Raw genomic sequence first — 19,807 nt, forward strand, 5'->3', positions numbered from 1 at the left:
TTTTTCAAGTTTGATTTTCATATAATGACCATATGTTTATAGACATTAATATGTTTTTTCCATTTATTCCAGCACACTTACTATATTATATATCTACTAGAGGCCTGGTGCATGAAAATTCATGCACTCAGGGGGTCCCTCAACCCGGCCTGCACCCTCCTGTAGTTCGGGAGCCCTCGGGGGATGTCCACCTGCCAGTTTAGGCCTGCTCCCCTGGGGATCAGACCTAAGCTGGCAGTCAGATGATCCCTTTGGCAGCCCAGGATTCCTTGGGATGTCCGACTAATGGCTTAAGCCTTTAGTCGGACATCCTTAGCACTGCCAAGGAGGCGGGAGAGGCTCCCGCCACCGCTGTTGCGCTGGCCAGCCATTAGTTGGCTTCTGGCTGAGCAGCGTTCCCCCTGTGGAAGAACACTGACCAGCAGGGGGCAGCTCCTGTATTGAGTGTCTGGCTCCTGGTGGTCAGTGCATGTCATAGCTACCAGTTGTTCCTGGTCATTCTGCTATGAGGGTCAATTTGCATATTACCTTTTTATTATATAGGATATATATAAAATCCTAATATGCAAATAGATCAAACAGTGGAACAACCAAACAACGAGTTGCTATGAAGTGCGCTGACCACCAGGGGGCACGTGCAGAACATGGCGGGCATCGGCAGCAGGTGGCAGAATGTGGAACATGGTGGGCGTCAGCTGCAGCAGGGTGGTGGAGCAGGTTAGTAGGGGTTCCAGATCAAGATGGGGTGCCAGTCACTGTCATCGAGGCGAGCCTCTGGTAGTTACTGAAAATTCTTTGCTCCCGCATGCCACCATCCCTCCTGGCACTCACATCTGCTGCCAGCTCGGACACCACCGCTCACACCCTCAGCCAGTGCCAGAGCTGCCACTCACACCCGCTGCCGGCATCTGGCGCCAGTCCCAATCACTCGACTCTGTCAGTGGGTTTGAGCAGCAGCTGCTGGCCCCAATCACCCCTGAGGACTTCTCCACCTTCCCCTGCTCCTGAGGGGAAATCAGGGCAGCAAGCACCACTCACACCCGCTGATGGCGCCAGCCCCACTTGCACCCGCTGCTGACACCATCAGCAGATGCGAATGGAGCTGGTACCGTCAGTACATGGGGCAATGGCAGTGGGAACAGGGCTTCCAGCAGACATGGGACTGGGGACCATGGCAGGAATGGCCAGGCAGGGCACAGAGGATGGGCCTAGACCTGCCCCTGTGCCCACCACAGCTTCGGGCCCATAGTTCCTTTAAAGGTGTATGAATTCGTGCACTGGGCCCCTAGTATATATATGTATTAAATTTGTATAAGATATATACAAATTTTAAAACTTTAATGGGAATCAAAATCTATATAGAGAAATCAGCCAAGTAAGAGAATCTGCAAACATTTCTAATATCTGCCATTACAATAGTATCAGGTTGATTATATATATATATATATATATATATATACACACAATTCTGTTTGGGCACCTTCCAATTTTTCTTACCCCTCTCCAGAGCAAAAACAAGAGATATTCAGCCTGTATACCTATGACTCACTGTGAAGTATTTTGAAAAGAATGTAAAATAACATTTTACTAAATCCAAGTCCAGTACTACAGCATTATAAATCAATTCTAAACAGATTATTTCCTTCAGTGAGTATGAATGGCCTATGGAAAATTTCTCAATGTGGGAAAAAGACCACTAAATCTATATCGAATTATTGTAATTTTCTCCTTAAAAAAGTATTTGCACGAGGATTTAGAAGGAAATATTAGAAAATACAGGGTAGGGCAAAAGTAGGTTTATAGTTGTGAGTATGCAAAACAAAGAATTTATTTTTATATTATTATTTATAATGATTGTATTATTTTCCATATGAATAACTGTAAACCTACTTTTGCTCCATCCCGTATATGATGTATGCCCTCAAAGAGAATCAAGAGCATATAGCTTCCATGAAATTAGTTTGAATAGACATAAGAAGGGGAGAATCATAGGAAAGAAAAAAATTCAGAGACACAAAAGCCACAAAAATAAATTTTTAAAGAGGCATTGGAAAAGCTAAATTCTATAAAATAGTCAAATAATTAAATAAAGAACAAAGCTGGAATTTTTATGCAACCCATGAAATGACACAGTTCAAACTATCAAGAATGCATATAATATATACAGAGACTGGATGCTGGAGTTCAGAAAAGTAGGTACTAAATGTTCCTTCAAAGAGGTTTCAAAATAATAAGTGAGTTTGAGGGGGGGAAAACAAACAAACAAACAAAAAAAACCAAACCTAGTAAAAGGGTGCAATCTAGTCATAGTATGGTAAAAATGGATGTTTATATAAATAAGTAATGACTCACTAGCCTGTAAAAGAAGATAAATGAAGTTGATCTTAACCTTAACCATGGTAGATTACAAAGGAATATTAGCTGCATATATTTGAAGAAAAAAGTTGTGGCATACTTTAAGAGCTCAGACTCAAACAAACTAGCTATTACAGAAAGATAAAAAATAAACTCTTAAATACAAGTTCTTTAAAATAAACCAAATAATGTAATTCTTAATAACATTTTTGTAAAATATGCTTAAAGTATGATAAAAAAATTATATTTAAAATAAAAATAGAATAACAATCAAAACAGCATTTAGTTAATAAGATAAATAATTAGAAAAATTTAAACAGCCCAAAAGCAAAGAAATATAAAAATATTTTTAAGTTTTCTAAATTTAATCAGTTCAGATTTTTAAATTCCTTTATTAAAGGAGCCTATTCAATAAGACAAATTTTTAAAGAGAGAGAGAGATCAATATAAATTAGGTTAAAAAATAACATGTAACTATTTGTCATGGTAGAGGGTGCATGGCAAAGGTGTGAACTACTTCTGTAGTCTTAAGAATAGCAAGGAGGCTTCCAGTTCAGGACACAACAAGCATTTATCTGTTTTCTCTGGTAAATTTCCACTAAAATTACCCTAAATAAATAAATGCATTATCTTTAACAAACATATCTAAAGGAGATGGACCATGAGTGCATAGGATATTTCCATAAACTTACAGCAGAAAAAGAGCTAGAAGAAACCTTGTGAAATAACATGGGGATGAAGCAGTTGTCTGAGGAGAACCTATTTCTTGACAAGAATTTGATGGTGTAGACATATGAAAATTATAACCAACAAATAGATATATTAAAATTCCACTCAAATAAAAACTATCTACACTAATAAAAGACAAAAATGCTAATTGACCGTACCTTCACAATGCCCCAAGCCATGCCCACCAGCCAATCAGAGCGACTATATGCAAATTAACTCAACCAAGATGGCGGCTGGCAGCCACAGAGCTGGAGCAAGCAGGAGGCTTGGTTTCCCAGGCGATGGAGGAAGCCAAGCTTCCCGCCTGCCCTGAGCCAGCTGTGGCCTCCGCTCATGGCAACAAAGTTTCAATTATAGAAGACAAATAAATCCCAGATACCTGCTTCCAGCCAGTCTCCACTGGGAGCTTGGGTGGCCAGGGGCCGTGGCCAGCCTGTAAACAGCCATCAGCCCCTCACCCAGGATGGCCACAACCTCATGGGGTGAGGGTCCCCACTGGGGGGCTTAGCCAGCCTGAAAACGGCCCTCAGCCCCTCACCCAGACTGGCCAGGCACCCCAGCAGGATCCCCAACCTTGAAGGGACTATGGCCAGCCTGCAAACAGCCATCAGCCCCTCACCCAGGCTGGCCAGGCACTCCTATATAATAAAAAGGTAATATGCAAACTAACCCTAACAGCAGAACAACTGGGAATGACTGGTCACTATGATACACACTGACCACAAGGGGGCAGACGCTTAACGCAGGTGCTACCCCTGGTGATCAGTGTGCTCCCACAGGGGGAGCTCTGCTCAGCCACAAGCTAGGCTAATGGCTGCCAGTACAGTGACGGTGGTGGGAGCCTCTCCCGCCTCCTCAGCAGCACTAAGGATGTCCAACTGCAGCTCAAGCCTGCTCCCCACTGGCAAGTGGACATCCCCCGAGGGCTCCCGGGCTGCCAGAGGGATGTCTGACTGCCAGCTTAGGCCCAATCCCCCAGGGAGCGGGCCTAAGCCAGCAGGTGATCATCCCCTGAGGGATCCCAGACTGCGAGAGGGCACAGGCCAGGCTGAGGGACCCTCCCCCACCCCCGGTTGCACAAATTTTTGTGCACCGGGCCTCTAGTGATATCCTAGTAATATATATATATATATATATATATATATATATATATATATATATATATGTATATATATATATATATAACCATATCACCCAGCTATTAACAATGAATAATGTTCTTCAGAGAAAGTTTCAAATTAACACAAGTTAAAGCATAATTAAAAATCCCAAATTAGCCCTGGCTGGTATGGCTCAGTTGGTTGGACATCGTCCTGTCCATAGAGGGGTTTCCACTTCTATTCTTGGCCAGGGCACATGCCGGGTTGTGGACTCAGTACCCAGTAGGGGGCGTGCAGGAGGCAAGCGATTAATGTTTCACTCATTGATGTTTCTCTTTCTCCCTCTCCCTTGTGCTTTCTCTAAAAATCAATTTAAGAAATCCCAAATCAAAGGAAGCATAGTCTAATAGAATGACTGATGAGCAGTGACAACTCTGAGTGGCATATTTAATTTTATTTAACTGAGTTAATAAGCCAGTGGGTAGGTGTGAAGCAGGAAGCAAGATATGTTGGTTTCTGGCTCCAAAATGTTTGAAGGCAGGCAATTGGTGAGTGACCTTCTGTCCTGTGACTATTTCATCTCTTAAGATCTCAGAATCTTCTGTTGGGCCTTCTGTGTTCTGATGGATGGTGGGACAAGAACAAGATTATCACTTCACACAAAGTTTTTTATTGGCAGAGCCTGGAAATCAGCTATCGTAGTCACGTGATTTCTATTAGCCACAATTCTTATTATTACACCTGTCTTGGAAATATAACCTACTTCTGTGCACAGCAGCTAAGCGGCCAAGGTTTGGTGGGGGAGGCAGACAGTTTCTGTAACAGTTATGGAAAAATGATTATAAATAGAATCAATACTTATTAATTTCTAATGCTTTTGTTCCCTTGTGTTTTCTTTTTAATTGTTGATTTTTTAAAATTAATAATAATTTGAAGCAATAACTGGGTACAAGACTGCAGTTTGACCCAGCATATATCACTGATGAGAATTTGTACATTATTATAATTCCCTTGTGTTATTTAAGGAGAGGTCTTAAATTTAAAATCTTTTCATTTTCAACATTGATACTTAGAAAAAATTAGATTTAAATAACTACTAGCAGAATTTTAAAGGATGTATATTTTCCAAGACACTATAGAGAAAATCCATGTACAATTGTACAAATGAGAGACAATAATAAAAGTACAAACGTAACATAAACATGTTCAGAATGCTAAAACCTAAAATGCATAAAAAAAAAATACAAAAAAAACTGACTCATCAAGTAGACTATTAAAATGTATTTTCCCTTAGAATTAAAACAAAACCTTGGAATAATGATGGACAAATGTAAAACATGGTGAGCAAAAGTAGCCTGAAACAAGAGCAGTCATACTGTCTGCTTCCATTTTCATAAATCTTGAAAACAGGCAAATGATAGGGTTGGAAGGCAGGTACGTGGCAATGCATTGAAGAAGGGTCACTGGAGGGATGTGGAGGTGGGGGTGCTCCTTTGTTTCCTGGGAGTATTCCATTTTCTTACCTGGTTACTTGATCCCATTGGGGTGCATATTTCCTTAATATTCCTTCATTCTTGTAATTCGTATGATGACAAAATCACTTTTCTCTATGTGTGTTGCACTTCTATAAAGCCTTTTTCAAGGGCAAATATATTATTTATAGGGACAAATTATAAAGTATTTATGAATTACCATAAACATTACTAAAATGTTTAAAGACCTCTGAATAAAATTACAAATTTTTGCTAAAAGATATAAATGATAACTTGAGAAGACAGATATTCCTTGGTCCGGTTTATCAAATCCTAATAAAATATGGCATTTTCTTTCAAGGGATGTAGGGAGAAAACCTCACCCTTTCCAGGAATTTTTAGGGGTGATAAAGACAGATTTTAGGAAATTTTAGAAATTAAGGGAAGAAACACAGGGCTGCAGAGCAGCACAAGGTGTATTTCCATAGAATAGGGGAGCTGAAAAGCTGCAACAGGTACATACATTTCCATAGAATGAGAGAGCTGGGAACAGCAAAAGGTCAATATTTATAAAATCAAGGGAAGGAAGCCCTTCATCCAGGAGAAGAAGAATGTCCAAAGGGAATAGGAAAACAATAAGGAAAGGGGTGGGGAAGAACCGCACATGTTCCATGTGAGATTCAACCTTTGAGCCCAGGAGTTACTATAGTAAAAAGTCCAAGAGAATAATGACCAATCAGAGGGGATATCAAGGTACCAGCATCTGTAGCCTTTATAAGCCATAGGGAAAAGGAGCTCAGTGGGACCCTTTCCCCCTCCCCAAGCGGGAGTCTGTACTTGTTCTTTAATAAATCTCCACCTTTGCTATACCACCTTCTATCGTGGATTCATTCTTGTCTCTGGCGGACAAAGAATCCGGGACATCCTGCCCAGGGAACACCATGTGTTCCAGTCCAAAAATTCCGTAACATTAAGGAGAGAAATAGAATACTGGGGACCAGATATGATTATAAGAAATATTAATAATGTCCTGTTAACTGTGGTTATTTTGTTCTGATTAAAGAAAGTGAAAGGAGTTTTAGGGGTAAAATTGCCGGAAGCCGGTCCATCCTTGCTGCTTGACACAGTCACTGCAGGAAAGAAACATCTGCACAGCATATGTTTCAAGGGACCTGGCGTATATAGCATACTGTTCTTAATATGTTTGCTCCCCTTAGCGCTGTGTGTTTTAACCAAGGTCACCTCTCCGAGAAAGGTTGTTTCCCCAGGTAGGAATTTTTCCCTGAAGTCAGGGAGGGGATGAAACTCCTTAACTAAGTGCCAGGCGGGTAGTTAATCACTACAAACAATCATGCTTAAGCTACATAATCTTTACTCCCTGGAATGGAGATAAGAAACGCCCTAACCTTTGTAATAGAAATTGACAGGATTAAAATCAACTGGGATAAATACGGATGTAACAAGACAATAAACAGCAGAACTTCGCTGGAGATCCAGACCAGAACTTGGCTGGAGATCCTGGCTGGAGATCCTGGCTAGGCTGCTGATCAACTGAACACTGTCTCCGTGTCCTTCCTTCTTCGCCGACTCCATCCACACCTTTGGGGACCCCTGGACCTGCTGGGGTTGGACTCCGGCATAAAATAGGCAGGTTTATGGAGTTTTAGGGATAAAGAGGGTCCCTGGGGGAGGAAGGCATAGGTGAGGGCTTGGAGCCACCAGAAGGCATACATTCACAGAGAAGAAAAAACATAAAAAGAGGTGCCACAGGATAAGGGTGTGGAAGACATCCAGTCATAGAAAATAGGGAAAAGCACAGGGTCTGGGGAGAAAGAGGAAACAAACTTTCACGGAGGATAGAGAAATGCGGACAAATGGGAGGAAGAGGAAAACAGATTTTCTCAGGAGATAGAGAATCTTACCACTGAAGCGGGGTGGGCACCATGTGGAATTTGAGCTTTGAAGCTGATATTCTACCAATTGGAAGGCAGTATGAAGGGACAAAGAACTGCAGCCTTTATAAACCTTAGAAAAAAGGAGCTTAGTGAGTCACTCCCTTGAGACCCCTTCCCCATGTGGGAGTCTGTACTTGCTTCCAATAAATGTCCACCTTTTGTCCCTGGCTTCGTTCTTTGAATCCATCTGGATAAGAACCTGGGAAAGAAATCCCCCTTGCATCCTTCTCGGGGAAAACAACCTCCCGTCTCAGAAGCGCATTCTAACCTGGCTAGGAGTTGCGCGTGAGATCTAGGAGCTCACCTGCAAATGTGGCCCATCCTCTCTTTCCAGGAGCTGGAAAGATTAACAACCTCGTTGCAGAAACCAGAGGTGCCAGCCCTTTGCAAACCCCAAGCCTTTTGCAACCCCCTAGGCCTTTGCAAACCCCCAGCCCATATTGCCTGTAAACTGTAACCATTATACCCATTTTGCATACCCATTCTTATTCCTCTTGCCCATTTCTCCCTGTAGTCTTTGTCCTTCTACCCAATAGAAGCAGCTGGTTTATGAGGGTGTGGAGAACAGATTTTTGTGGATGACCTGCTGCTGTCCCACACTGCTGGCATTAGTGGGATAAATGTTCATATATGATTCAATCCTATCTTTGCTGAATTGGCTCAAGTAGTGACAGGCAGCCCAGACCCGTTGGTTATCTGGTTTCACAGTAGTGCGTGAACAGATGGGAAGGATGTTTTAAACTAAGACAATGGCTGAGAAACAGGGGTAGGAGCCCTGATCAAATATCCTAGCTGACCTTCCCTTTATATTGTACCTGTCTTGTAAGTGAATAACCATCCTTACCAGAAGGTTACTTCTCTCCCCCACTTTGAGTTTGGTAGCTATGGGATACCAAGAACCCTGGTGCAGTGGGCTTCGTTCCTTATCCATGATGCTCTCAGACATTTAGATCCTATCGACCATTATGGGCTGAATATGTGTGTCCCCTCAAAATTTTTATGTTCACGTCCATAACACCCGGTGTTGGGATTAGGAGGTGAAACCTTTTAGAGGAAATTAGGATGGGTCCTTCATGAATGAGGTCAGTGCCCTTATGAAAATCACAAGAAAGCTCACTTCCTTTTTCTTCCCTCTGCCTGGAATATGCATGGCCTCAAAGATGGTTACACAGATAAATTAAACGCCAAAATAAGTAATGGAGAAATAGCACTTAAGATCGAGATTCTTATTTTGAGACATGCTCCCTTGGGCTCCACAATTCTCAGCCTCCCTTCAAATGACAAGGAAGGGCTCAAGAGTTTTAATCAGTTTCTTTGTTTCACATAATAACAGCTTGACTGTAGAGTCTTTTCTTTGAAAAAAAAAAAAAAAAGAATCCTTCTCTGGGCAGCTAAGTAACATTTGAAGGATATTGTTTGATCCTAAGACAATGGAGTTAAGGTTAAAGCCAATAATTCCCTGACGCCAATATTTAAATGTAGAGTGCAAATTGTCAGACCTCTTTGTCTTCATTCTTTTCAATAGGAGTGAGCCTGCAGGTGTTAGCATATTGAAGCACGCCTGCAGGGTTTTAAAGGTCATAAAATCTTCAGTTGCATTAACAAAAGAAAGCCAGTGCGCTGGGTGTTATGACTATAAACAAACATTAAGGGTTATTTTTGTTTAATGAATTAAATTCACAGGGTTACAAAAATGTTGATGATTTGAAGCATTCCTAAGCAGTAACCTAACTCTAGCGGATAGCCACAGAACTCTTCTATAACAGGTCCACTGATGAGGTCACAGTATGTATTGAGACACTGCATTCTCTTTTTGGCCAGATTAATTACAAACATTGTTCTTTGAAATTTATAATTTTTTTATCCCATAAGATTTAAAATTTTGATCTTTATTCTTTTGAATTGCAAAATGCAAAGATAATGACTCTCCCATCTAATTGCTCCCAAATAAAATTGACAAACCCGTCTTCCAAGGTGAGCATTATTCTTATTTTATATTTAAGTACACTAAACCTTATACAATTTTAAGAATGTGTGGAAGTCCATACATCTAGGCATTGTCATGTAGACACGGGGGCCAAAAACTGTTAGAATTGTTACCTGAATGCATTCTGTGGTGCAAAAGATAATACATTTAAACTGCTTTGCTTTCTTTTTGCTGATTCTGTCCTGGTCATAGGAAGAGCATGTGTTATTTTCCAGGCACTGTGGCAGTGATGGGAATTGCCACGAAGAATCTAATATAGAGATAGAGAGTGATAAATACAATTGTGTGGATAAATATATAAACTTTTGAGGAGACATTTACAAAATACAAAGGAGTTCTGAAAGATCTGGAGAGCAAAGAACATGGTGATGTGACCAATCGGCAGAGTGTGGACCCTAAAGGGGAGGTAGAGCTTGCTTAAGGAACAGTAAGTTCACTGTGTTTGAAAGTGAGAGGTTAAGGCAGAGTGACGCAGACAGGGTGGAAACCCAGGGGTCTTACAGACATTGTTAATACAGACACTGGTATATAGAAGAGGAATCCACTGAATTTTTTTAATGTTGTTAACATAAAAAAACCATTGAAACCTGTAAAGAATTTTGTGAGTTTATTTGAGCCAAACTGTCGACATATGCCAGGAAGCAGAACCTCAACGAATTGAGATAGTGTTCCGGAGAATGGCAGGGTTACATCTTTATTTATACATGAAATTCATTGGTGACAGATTTAAGGCGCCCAGAACATTTGGTTGTGCTCCAGGGGCTCCAGAGAAAGGGAAGTTACAAGTTACCCAGACATTTCAAGGGCATGTTATCTTAGAGGCAAAAAGGCAAATGGGCTCAGTAAGGATCAAAATTGATCTTGTCAGTGAAGATACTGGCTTAGGACATAACTGCCCACCACAACTGCTTTTAGTTAAAGTTTAATTTCAGACCATCCTTTGTGGTTATTTTAGGTCTCTGAGTCTGCTAGGCTGCCACGAAGGCCTTCCCTGAGGTTGTCTGGTCAGCGTGTGGCCCCTTTCGTCCACAATGTGATTGGGTGATAATGATATTGGTCTTTAGAACAAGAAAAAATTTATTGAATTACTCTGATGGGCTTGGGTAACAAGATTATATTTGCATATTTAAAACATCACTATTGTTGCAGAACATTTTAATGTTTTGTTGTTTGTTTTGTTTGGCTTGCATTCTGGGAATGGGGCTCAATTATTTCCAAATTAGTAAAGGGAGTTTTTAGGGGGGAAATAAGCAGGTTTAGGGAGTTTTAGGAATTAGGGGGCCCATGGGGGAGGCAGGCATAGTTGGCTGGGGACTTCCAGCTGCCAAAAGGCATACATTCACAAAGAACAAAAGGCACCACATGATGGGGGAGAGGAAGATACACATTCACAGAATATAAGGAGGAAGCCACAGGGAGTAGAGAAATGCTCACAAAAGGGAGAAAGAGGAAAACAGATTTTCAAAAGAGACAGAGAATTCTACTGCCCAAAGCTAATTCCAGCATGTCAGTAGGGCTGAATCATCTGGAATGGCTGAGGGCATTTCCCCAAACCTGAAATGAATGCATAAATGATTGCTTGCTGCCAGACAGCTGAGGGCATTTCAATGCACATGTTATTGCCTCTTGCTGGCCAAACACCTGAACAGCTGTAGGCAGTTCCCCCAATCTGACAATGGACTCTGTATACCCTTTGATGTGTATATACACCTTGCTTTAGGACAATTTGTGTTAATAAAAAGCAAGGGGTCCAGAGAGACAGGAGAACTTGGTTCCTTTAGCTAAGGCTTCTCTGTTTCCCCAAAATGCTTTCCAAAATTATGTTTCATCTCTGGACTCTTGATAATTTACACACAGCCCTTCTCTAGATTACTGAACCCTTCTAGAAGCTGGATTAAGACCCCTGATATTCTACCACTGAAGGGGGAGAAAAAGAAGGGTGCCCCATGTGGGGTTTGAGCTTTAAGCTGCTATAGTGACCAATAAGAAGGGAGAATCAAGTGACAAAGAACTACAGTCTTTTTTTTTTTTGCCACTTATTATTATTATTTTTTTAATTAAATCTTTATTGTTCAGGTTATTACAGTTGTTCCTTTTTTTCCCTCCCATAGCTCCCCTCCACCCGGTTCCTGCCACAATGAACTTTTACCTTTACGAGCTATTTTTGTTGTTGTTGTTTTTTCTTGATGGTATGGGCAAAAGATCAGGTGCAGGTGAGTCGCTATGAATCAGTCTTTGGATGAATTCTCTTTGTCTTGAGGTTCTTTGTATCTGCTTGCATCTCTGGTCAGCCGAGTTCCCTGTTAGGCAGTATGTGGCAGGTTTCTGACTTAACTTTGTGTGACTTTAGTTCATCTATGTAGTTCTCATGCCCCACTCTTAAATTAGAACAATATACTCAAACACAATTATTATGCAAGAAATACAAAATATAGTCATTTTCACAGGCAAAAGTCATCCTTTATCACAGATTTGATTTTAAAATATCATGAATTTTTGCACTTCAACAAGAAGAAAGGTGATTTCAGATAAAAAAGATGGGATACTAGAAACAGGAGCAAGAAAACTGAAAAAACACAATAATTTTGTATTTTTTTTGAAAATTATAGAACAAAATTCTACATAATAGCAATAAGATTTAGGGCAGAGAGTGAGCTTTTCTATGAATAAACTGCCAAGATCTCCATCTCTTATCAGAAGAATAGATAGGACAATGTCCTTATGTTGTAGTACAATACAGAAATGTTAAAAATGTTTAAAAATGTCTAAAAATTGCTTAAAAAGGTCTTAAAATGTTTGAGTTAACTTTCCTGAAACTTAAAGTGTTATATTAAGGACACATTCCCCACTGCCCTGAAGTGTGTGTACCCCATAGATAAGGATTTGAACTTCAATTACTGACTCAGAGTGACTTGCTAAGATAACCATATGTGCGAGTGATGTACTCTCCCTAGATAACCACATGTAGCCCCTCGCCCTGTTTAAGGTTAACATGTGTGCATTGACGTAATTCACTGATAGCCACCTGAACTGCTGTGGGTACGATCAGGCTTTAAAAATGGGTCCTGACCAGCCAACAGTGCTCGCCTGTCGAGACCACCACAGAGCATGCCCTTTTGCCAGTCCGGCAAGTGACGCTGCTCCATGCTCCTCTCTCTGCCAGAGGACAGAAGAACGGCTAGTACCTTCCATGCGAGACATGACCGAGCTCTCGGGTGAGGAACACCGGCCCCCTACATCCGGACTGGTCCAGCTCAGCTGCTGGACCCCAGAGGACAGCACCACTGGGATCCCACCAAGCCTGTACCTGCAGCATCAGGACCTTTTGTGAGTAATAAAGTGCTGTGTGATTTGCAATTGCATATGTTTCACATGGTGTAATTTCTCCGGCAGTTAATTAAATTATTTTGTGTACACTTAAGAGTGAAATTAAAGTTTCTGGTCTTTTCGGTCCTAGGCCTGCCCTTGGTCCTGCTTGTGTAAGAGCAGCCTCTTCACTAGCAGCTACTTAAATATCCCAACACCTGCACAGTGAAAGTTTATCTGAAGGGACGCCTTAGAATAGATAAACACCCCAGATCCTTTCCCGGGATCTACTTGGGACACCTTATTTAAACAACCTTACTATGGGTACATCTTAAAATTAAGTGTAATCACAGAAACCAAAGAAAGGCAACCAGTAACCTAGAAATCAGGAAAAGAAAAGAAAGGGAATAGAGAAATATGTCTTAATAAAACATAAGGCAGAGAAAACATTAAAAAGCAAACAAAACAGATGGTAAACAGAGAATAGAAAATGAGCAGAGAATTTATTTCTATATCAGTAAATACATTAAATGTACATGGATTATCAAGTTGGATAACAAAAACATAATGTAAAATGACAACTTTATGTTGCTTATCATATGCCCAGCTAAAGGAAAACCACACAAAACATATGTAAATAAGATGATAGGAAAAAATATATTAGCTAAAAACCAATTACAAATAAAAATTTGGAATACCAACGTTAATATCAGAAAGAATGTATATTAAAGCAAAAAGCACAAAGAATTAAGCAAAAAGAATTAAGCACAAAAATCAAAAAGCATGAAGATAATTCCTATAAAATAATTTATCGATACAACATGAAAATTTCATACTGATATGATATACATAGTCTGAGCATAACAGTATTTCAAGAAGAATTTAAAAATTCCATAATTATAGTAAAAGATTTAAAATATATTATGTAATAAGCATGTATTTAAATCAAGCAATAAAAGGATTAAAAAGTGTAGAATAACAGTGAACTAGCATGATCTAAAAGATGAAATTTTGCCGAAACCGGTTTGGCTCAGTGGATAGAGCATCGACCTGTGGACTGAAAGGTCCCAGGTTCGATTCCGGTCAAGGGCATGTACCTGGGTTGCGGGCACATCCCCAGTAGGAGATGTGTAGGAGGCAGCTGATCGATGTTTCTCTCATCGATGTTTCTAACTCTCTATCTCTTTCCCTTCCTCTCTGTAAAAAAAAAATCAATAAGATATATTTTAAAAAAATAAAAAAATAAAAGATGAAATTTTATAAACTATAAAGAATATATTATTTTATAAGCTGAAAATGAATAAAGGACTTAAACATAAGATGGAAAACCATAAAAATCGTAGAAGAATCCATAGGCAGAAAAATACCAGACATATGTTGTAGCAATATATTTACTGATACAGCTCCTACAGCAATGGAAACTAAGGAGAAAATAAACAAATTGGACTACATCAAAATAAAATGCTTCTGTACAGCAAAAGAAACCATCCACAAAACAACAAGAAAGCCCACTGCATGGGAGAACATATTTGCCAATGTTATCTCCGATAAGGGTTTTATCTCCAAAATTTATAGGGAACTCATACAACTTAACAAAAGGAAGATAAACAATCCAATCAAAAAATGGGTAAAGGACCTAAATAGACACTTTTCAAAAGAGGACATATAGAAGGCCAAGAGACATATGAAAACATGCTCAAAGTCATTAATCATCTGAGAGATGCAAATCAAAATGACAGTGAGGTACCATCTCACACCTGTCAGAATGGCTACCATCAACAAAGGACAATTGCTGGGGAAGATGCGGAGAAAAAGGAACCCTCTTGCACTGCTGGTGGGAATGCAGACTGGTGCAGCCACTGTGGAGAACAGTATGGAGTTTCCTCAAAAAACTAAAAATGGAACTCCCATTTGACCCAGTAACCCCATGTCTAGGAATATAACCTAAGGAATCAGAAACACCAATCAGAAAGGATGTGTACACCCCTGTTGCAGTAGACCAGAGAAAAACCAAGCAATGCTTTAGAGAAAAGGAGTTACACTGTTTATTACGCCGGTGGACTCAGTGGAATAACTTCCCAAGTCTGAGCAAAGAAACATGCAGGGAGCTTCTCTTTTATATCTTGCTGGTGTCTTTGTCCCTCAAATATGGATTATGCTTCCAGTCCTTTTTGTAGGCTTCACAAAAAGGCCCCAGGTTTTGGGGGTCCCCAGGCCATATCTAATGGTCTGGCCTGGCACCAGCACTAATAACCCCCACTCTGGGGCTGTGCACTGTTCATAGTTTATGGCCTCTATAAAATGTGAGCATTAGGTAACATGTTCTGCAAGACCAGTTTCTGGGAAAGAGGCAGTAATTTAATTGTAGGTTATCAAGAATGCACACTGGGCTTGCTGGCACAGATTCAGATTGCTAGCCCCCCAAATATCAGGGTTCCAGTGGAATTAGCCTTTTTAGCCTTCTCACCCCTATGTTCATAGCAGCACAATTCACCATAGCTAAGATTTGGAAACAGCCTAAGTGCCCATCAGCAGATGAGTGGATTAAAAAAACAGTGGTACATCTACACAATGGAATACTACGCTGCTGTAAAAAAGAAAGATGGAACTCTTACCATTCTCAACAGCATTGATGGACCTGGAGAGCATGATGCTAATCGAAATGAGCCAGTCAGAGAGAGATAAATATCATACGACCTCTCTCATTTGTGGAGTATAATAAAACACATAAACTGATGAAGAAAAATAGATCCAGAGACATAGAAGCATCAATCAGACAGTCCAACCTCAGAGGGAAGGCAGGGGACAGGAGGAGGGGGGCAAGAGATCAACCAAAGGACTTGTATGCATGTATATAAGCATAACCCATGGACACAGACAATAGGGGGATAAGGGCATGTGGGGGGTGGGGGGTGGGAACAGCCGGGGAGAGGTCAATGGGGAAAAAGGACACATATATAATACTTTAAACAATAAAGAATTTAAATAAAAAAGAATATGTTATTTTATTCAATGTTTTATACAAGATATTACTGAAATAAGTATTTGCTAATATAAAACAATTCCATCAAATGTAATGGAAATATCTTGTTTTGTACTATTTTTATCTTTATTTGTTTTGAATACATGTACTCTTTGATAATTAGTTCAAATTTTACAGTTTGTTTTATATTTTCAATACTAGTATGTACTGAAATACAGCAAAAGCATTTCCCACTTAACATGAGCAATCTGTTCTAGATAAAAGTACAAACCAAAAGCCTGTTTGTCATCATTTGAAGAAATTTATAATGAATTAGAAGTTAACCCTCCAAACTCTCAAATACCAAACTTCTAATTTCTAAAATAGCACTAAAACACAGAAAACATGTGTGTGTGTGAATGTATGTGTGTATAATCTCATTTTTTTAAAAACTTTATATCTGTCTGCATAATTTTCTCTAACATGTTTTCATGATTCATTTTAAAACAGAATTTAGCAAAGGCTGCATTACTAAAAGTACCAATAGAAAAGAGATCAGAACAAATAGCATGACAGAGTGCCTCTCACAAAAGCTGATGTGATAATACCTCTTAGTATAACTGAACAACAAAAACAAACAAACAAAAAAATGGGGTTTTGCTTCCTGCCCCATAGAAAGCTAAACTCATGAGGCAGGTGCTGATGCAAAAGGAAAGAGCTTTCATTCAGGAGTCACAGGACCTGGGAGAATGGTGGACTCCCATCTCAAAGACCATCTCCCCTGCCTGTTCCAGCTGTGGTTCTTATACGGATAGGGTTATCTTGATAGTTTTTGGTGCATTAGGGATTATATCCATTCATCTTACTAACTTTTTCCTGCTTAGTCCCTGTCCATCCAAATTTCTATTTTTTGGTGAGCTCAGTGTAAGAAATTCTCCAAGCGAGGGAGATTCCCGGATGCTCTGACTGACTGTCTAGGGCAGTGATGGTGAACTTATGACACGCGTGTCAGAGGTGACACGCGAACTCATTTTTTTGGTTGATTTTTCTTTGTTAAATAGCATTTAAATATATAAAATAAATTTCAAAAATATAAGTCTTTGTTTTACTATGGTTGCAAATATCAAAAAATTTCTATATATGACATGGCACCAGAGTTAAGTTAGGGTTTTTCCAAATGCTGACACGCTGAGCTCAAAAGGTTCGCCATCACTGGTCTAGGGCAACAATACTATTAACACTCAAGCACAGTCTCCCTCTTCTGATATTCAATTCAAGATTTTTATAGGTGATTCAGATGTCCTTTTTTCTCATTTTTTTTAAAATTAAATTTATTGAGATGACATTAGTTAATCATGTTATATAAGTTTCAAGTGTACAATTCTAAAATTCATCAATTATATATTGCATTGTGTGCTCATCAACTGTAGCCTAATCTTCCTTCATCACCATATATTTGACCCTCCAGTGTCTACACCCTCTTATCTCTTCCTCCACTCCCCTTGCCTTGTGGTAACCTTCATTTTGTCTGTCTTTATGAGTTTGTTTGTTTTGTTGGTTTATTTGTTGCTTTCTGCTTTATATCTTACATATGAGAAAATTATATGGTTCATCCTTTTCCATTTGTCTTATTTGGCTTAGTGTGATGCTCTCAATATCCATCCAAGTCACAAATGTCAGAATTTCACACTTTCTTATGGCTCAGTAGTATTCCATCATATATAACTTGTCCCCCAAAAATGTACACACACACTTTGAATAATTATAAAGGCAGTATTTATTAAAATACATTTTATTTTCAAAATTGAGCTACCAGCTGTTAAAGTGTGTATACATTTTGGGGGGACACACTGTGTATGGAACTACACGTCTTTATCAATGTCGTATTCAATGACAATGAATAATGTTGCAATGAATGTATTGGTATATATATCTTGATTGATAAATATTTTCTAATTGGATTGATACCCAAAAGAGTGATTGCTGGTTTATATAGTAGTTTAATTAATGTTGTTGTTTTTTGTTTGTTTGCTTGTTTTTATTAGTGTTTTAAGGAGACTCCACACTGTTTTCCATATTGGCTGCTACATTCCCATCAGCAGTGAATGAGTGTTTTCTTTTCTCCACATCCGTTCCAACACTTGTTATTTCTTGTTTTATTAATAACAGACATTCTAACAGGTGTGAGGTGGTATATCATTGTGACTTTGATTTGCATTTATTTTACAGCTAGTGAAATTGAGCATCTTTTCACATATCTGTTGGCCATTTGCATGTCTTCTTGGGAAAAGTATCTACTTTCATTTTATTTAGAATATTATTTAAAAATTCCAACTTCTTCACTTTATTAAAACATTATATAGAGAATATGGGGCATAAATATGCTTTTTTTCCCTTAGTAAGTTCTATAAAGTTCAGATATTAACAACCAGAAGCTATTCCATAGGCAAACATAACACAAATAATCTAACTGATATGCCTCTAGTGGTGCTTACAAGTAGAGTACAACTTGGATCATTGTATATAATTACTTAGAAATGTTTCAACATTAACTACAGTTAATATTTTTTTCATTGTATAATTGCACAATTTATTAAGGAATCAGTAGATATGCAGAATGTATATACTATGTGATTCTAATTTAGATAACTATTTTTTACATCAACCAATGTCTTTCTTCTAAAACTACTTTAAAAATCACTATTGGGTAACTGGTGAAAGAACATGAATTTTTAAAAAAAATTCTTATAAACTTGACTTATAGGCCTGCAAGGCATTTTTCTTTTAGTCTATTTTCTCCACATTTAAAATGTGTGTAGCCAAAGCATTGGTACAGTCATTATACTTAAATGTGACAGATTAAACATGCACATGTTTCTCTGCTCCCTCCATGAATTCCAACAAAAGGACAGCAGAGGGATTAAGTCAGCAAAGACATGAGAATTTAGGAGGAGACGATGGAAGGCAGATGAAAAATGTCAAAAAAGGTTTAGAAGATAAAAATTGGTGAATAAGGAGCTGCAAATTTATGCTTCAGTTTTTGCAATCAATTAAGTGCTTGGGGCAGGATTAATAGCTAATCTGTAGTCTTTCCTCTAGCTTTAGGGATGCCTAAGGATTTGACCCTTAGATAAACCCTCCTGGACAGATCAAGCAAGGAAAGTATAGGGCTATTCTGTCTCCAAGATAAAGGAAGATTGTGTTGAGTTTGCTTTGTAGCAGACTAAGATTCTGAACCTGGTCATTAAGATTACTTGTTAAATAACCTATTATTGATGAGTTACCCGAAATTGATAAATATGCTGTAATTGAGAAGCAATGTGCAACTGATGAGATATTGTTTCACCAGGGAATGAGAGCTAGTCAAGTACCCCTGAGGGTGATACATGACTAATGAGGCATAAACACACCTCCAGCAGAGCTTTACTGAACCTCATCTCACATGACTTATTTGCATCCAACAGGGAAAGACTAGGACATTTGGAATCTGCCCCTGAGAATCATGAGACATCTGCTAGCTCTTGCTGTGCACCCTCTCCTCCCTGTCCTATACTCTTTTTTAAACTCAGTAAATACTAGATAAACTTCATTGTGTCTTCTGAATTTGATTGGTAATCCCAACCTAAAACCATTGTGATTTATCAAGCACATTTTATGTTAAAGGCTGAAAGAAGGAAGGGAAAGCAGAGAGGTTAATTTGTGTCACAGACCACTAGAAAGTACAAAAAAAAATCGGAAACATCGCCTTTACGTGTAATAAAAAGGGAAGTTTGTCTGAAGAACATTTAAGGAATACATGTATCCCCATACTTAAGACTCTACCACTTTATGCCAGGCAATTAATCTTTTTCCTGCCCTTGAGAAGGCCTAAGGTTTTACTTTCTGGAAACAATGCACTTTGTTTATATAAAAACAATGTCCCCCCCCCCCCCCCAGAAATC

This window comes from Myotis myotis, unplaced genomic scaffold (assembly GCF_014108235.1).
Source record: "Myotis myotis isolate mMyoMyo1 unplaced genomic scaffold, mMyoMyo1.p scaffold_m19_p_8, whole genome shotgun sequence".
NCBI lineage: Eukaryota > Metazoa > Chordata > Mammalia > Chiroptera > Vespertilionidae > Myotis > Myotis myotis.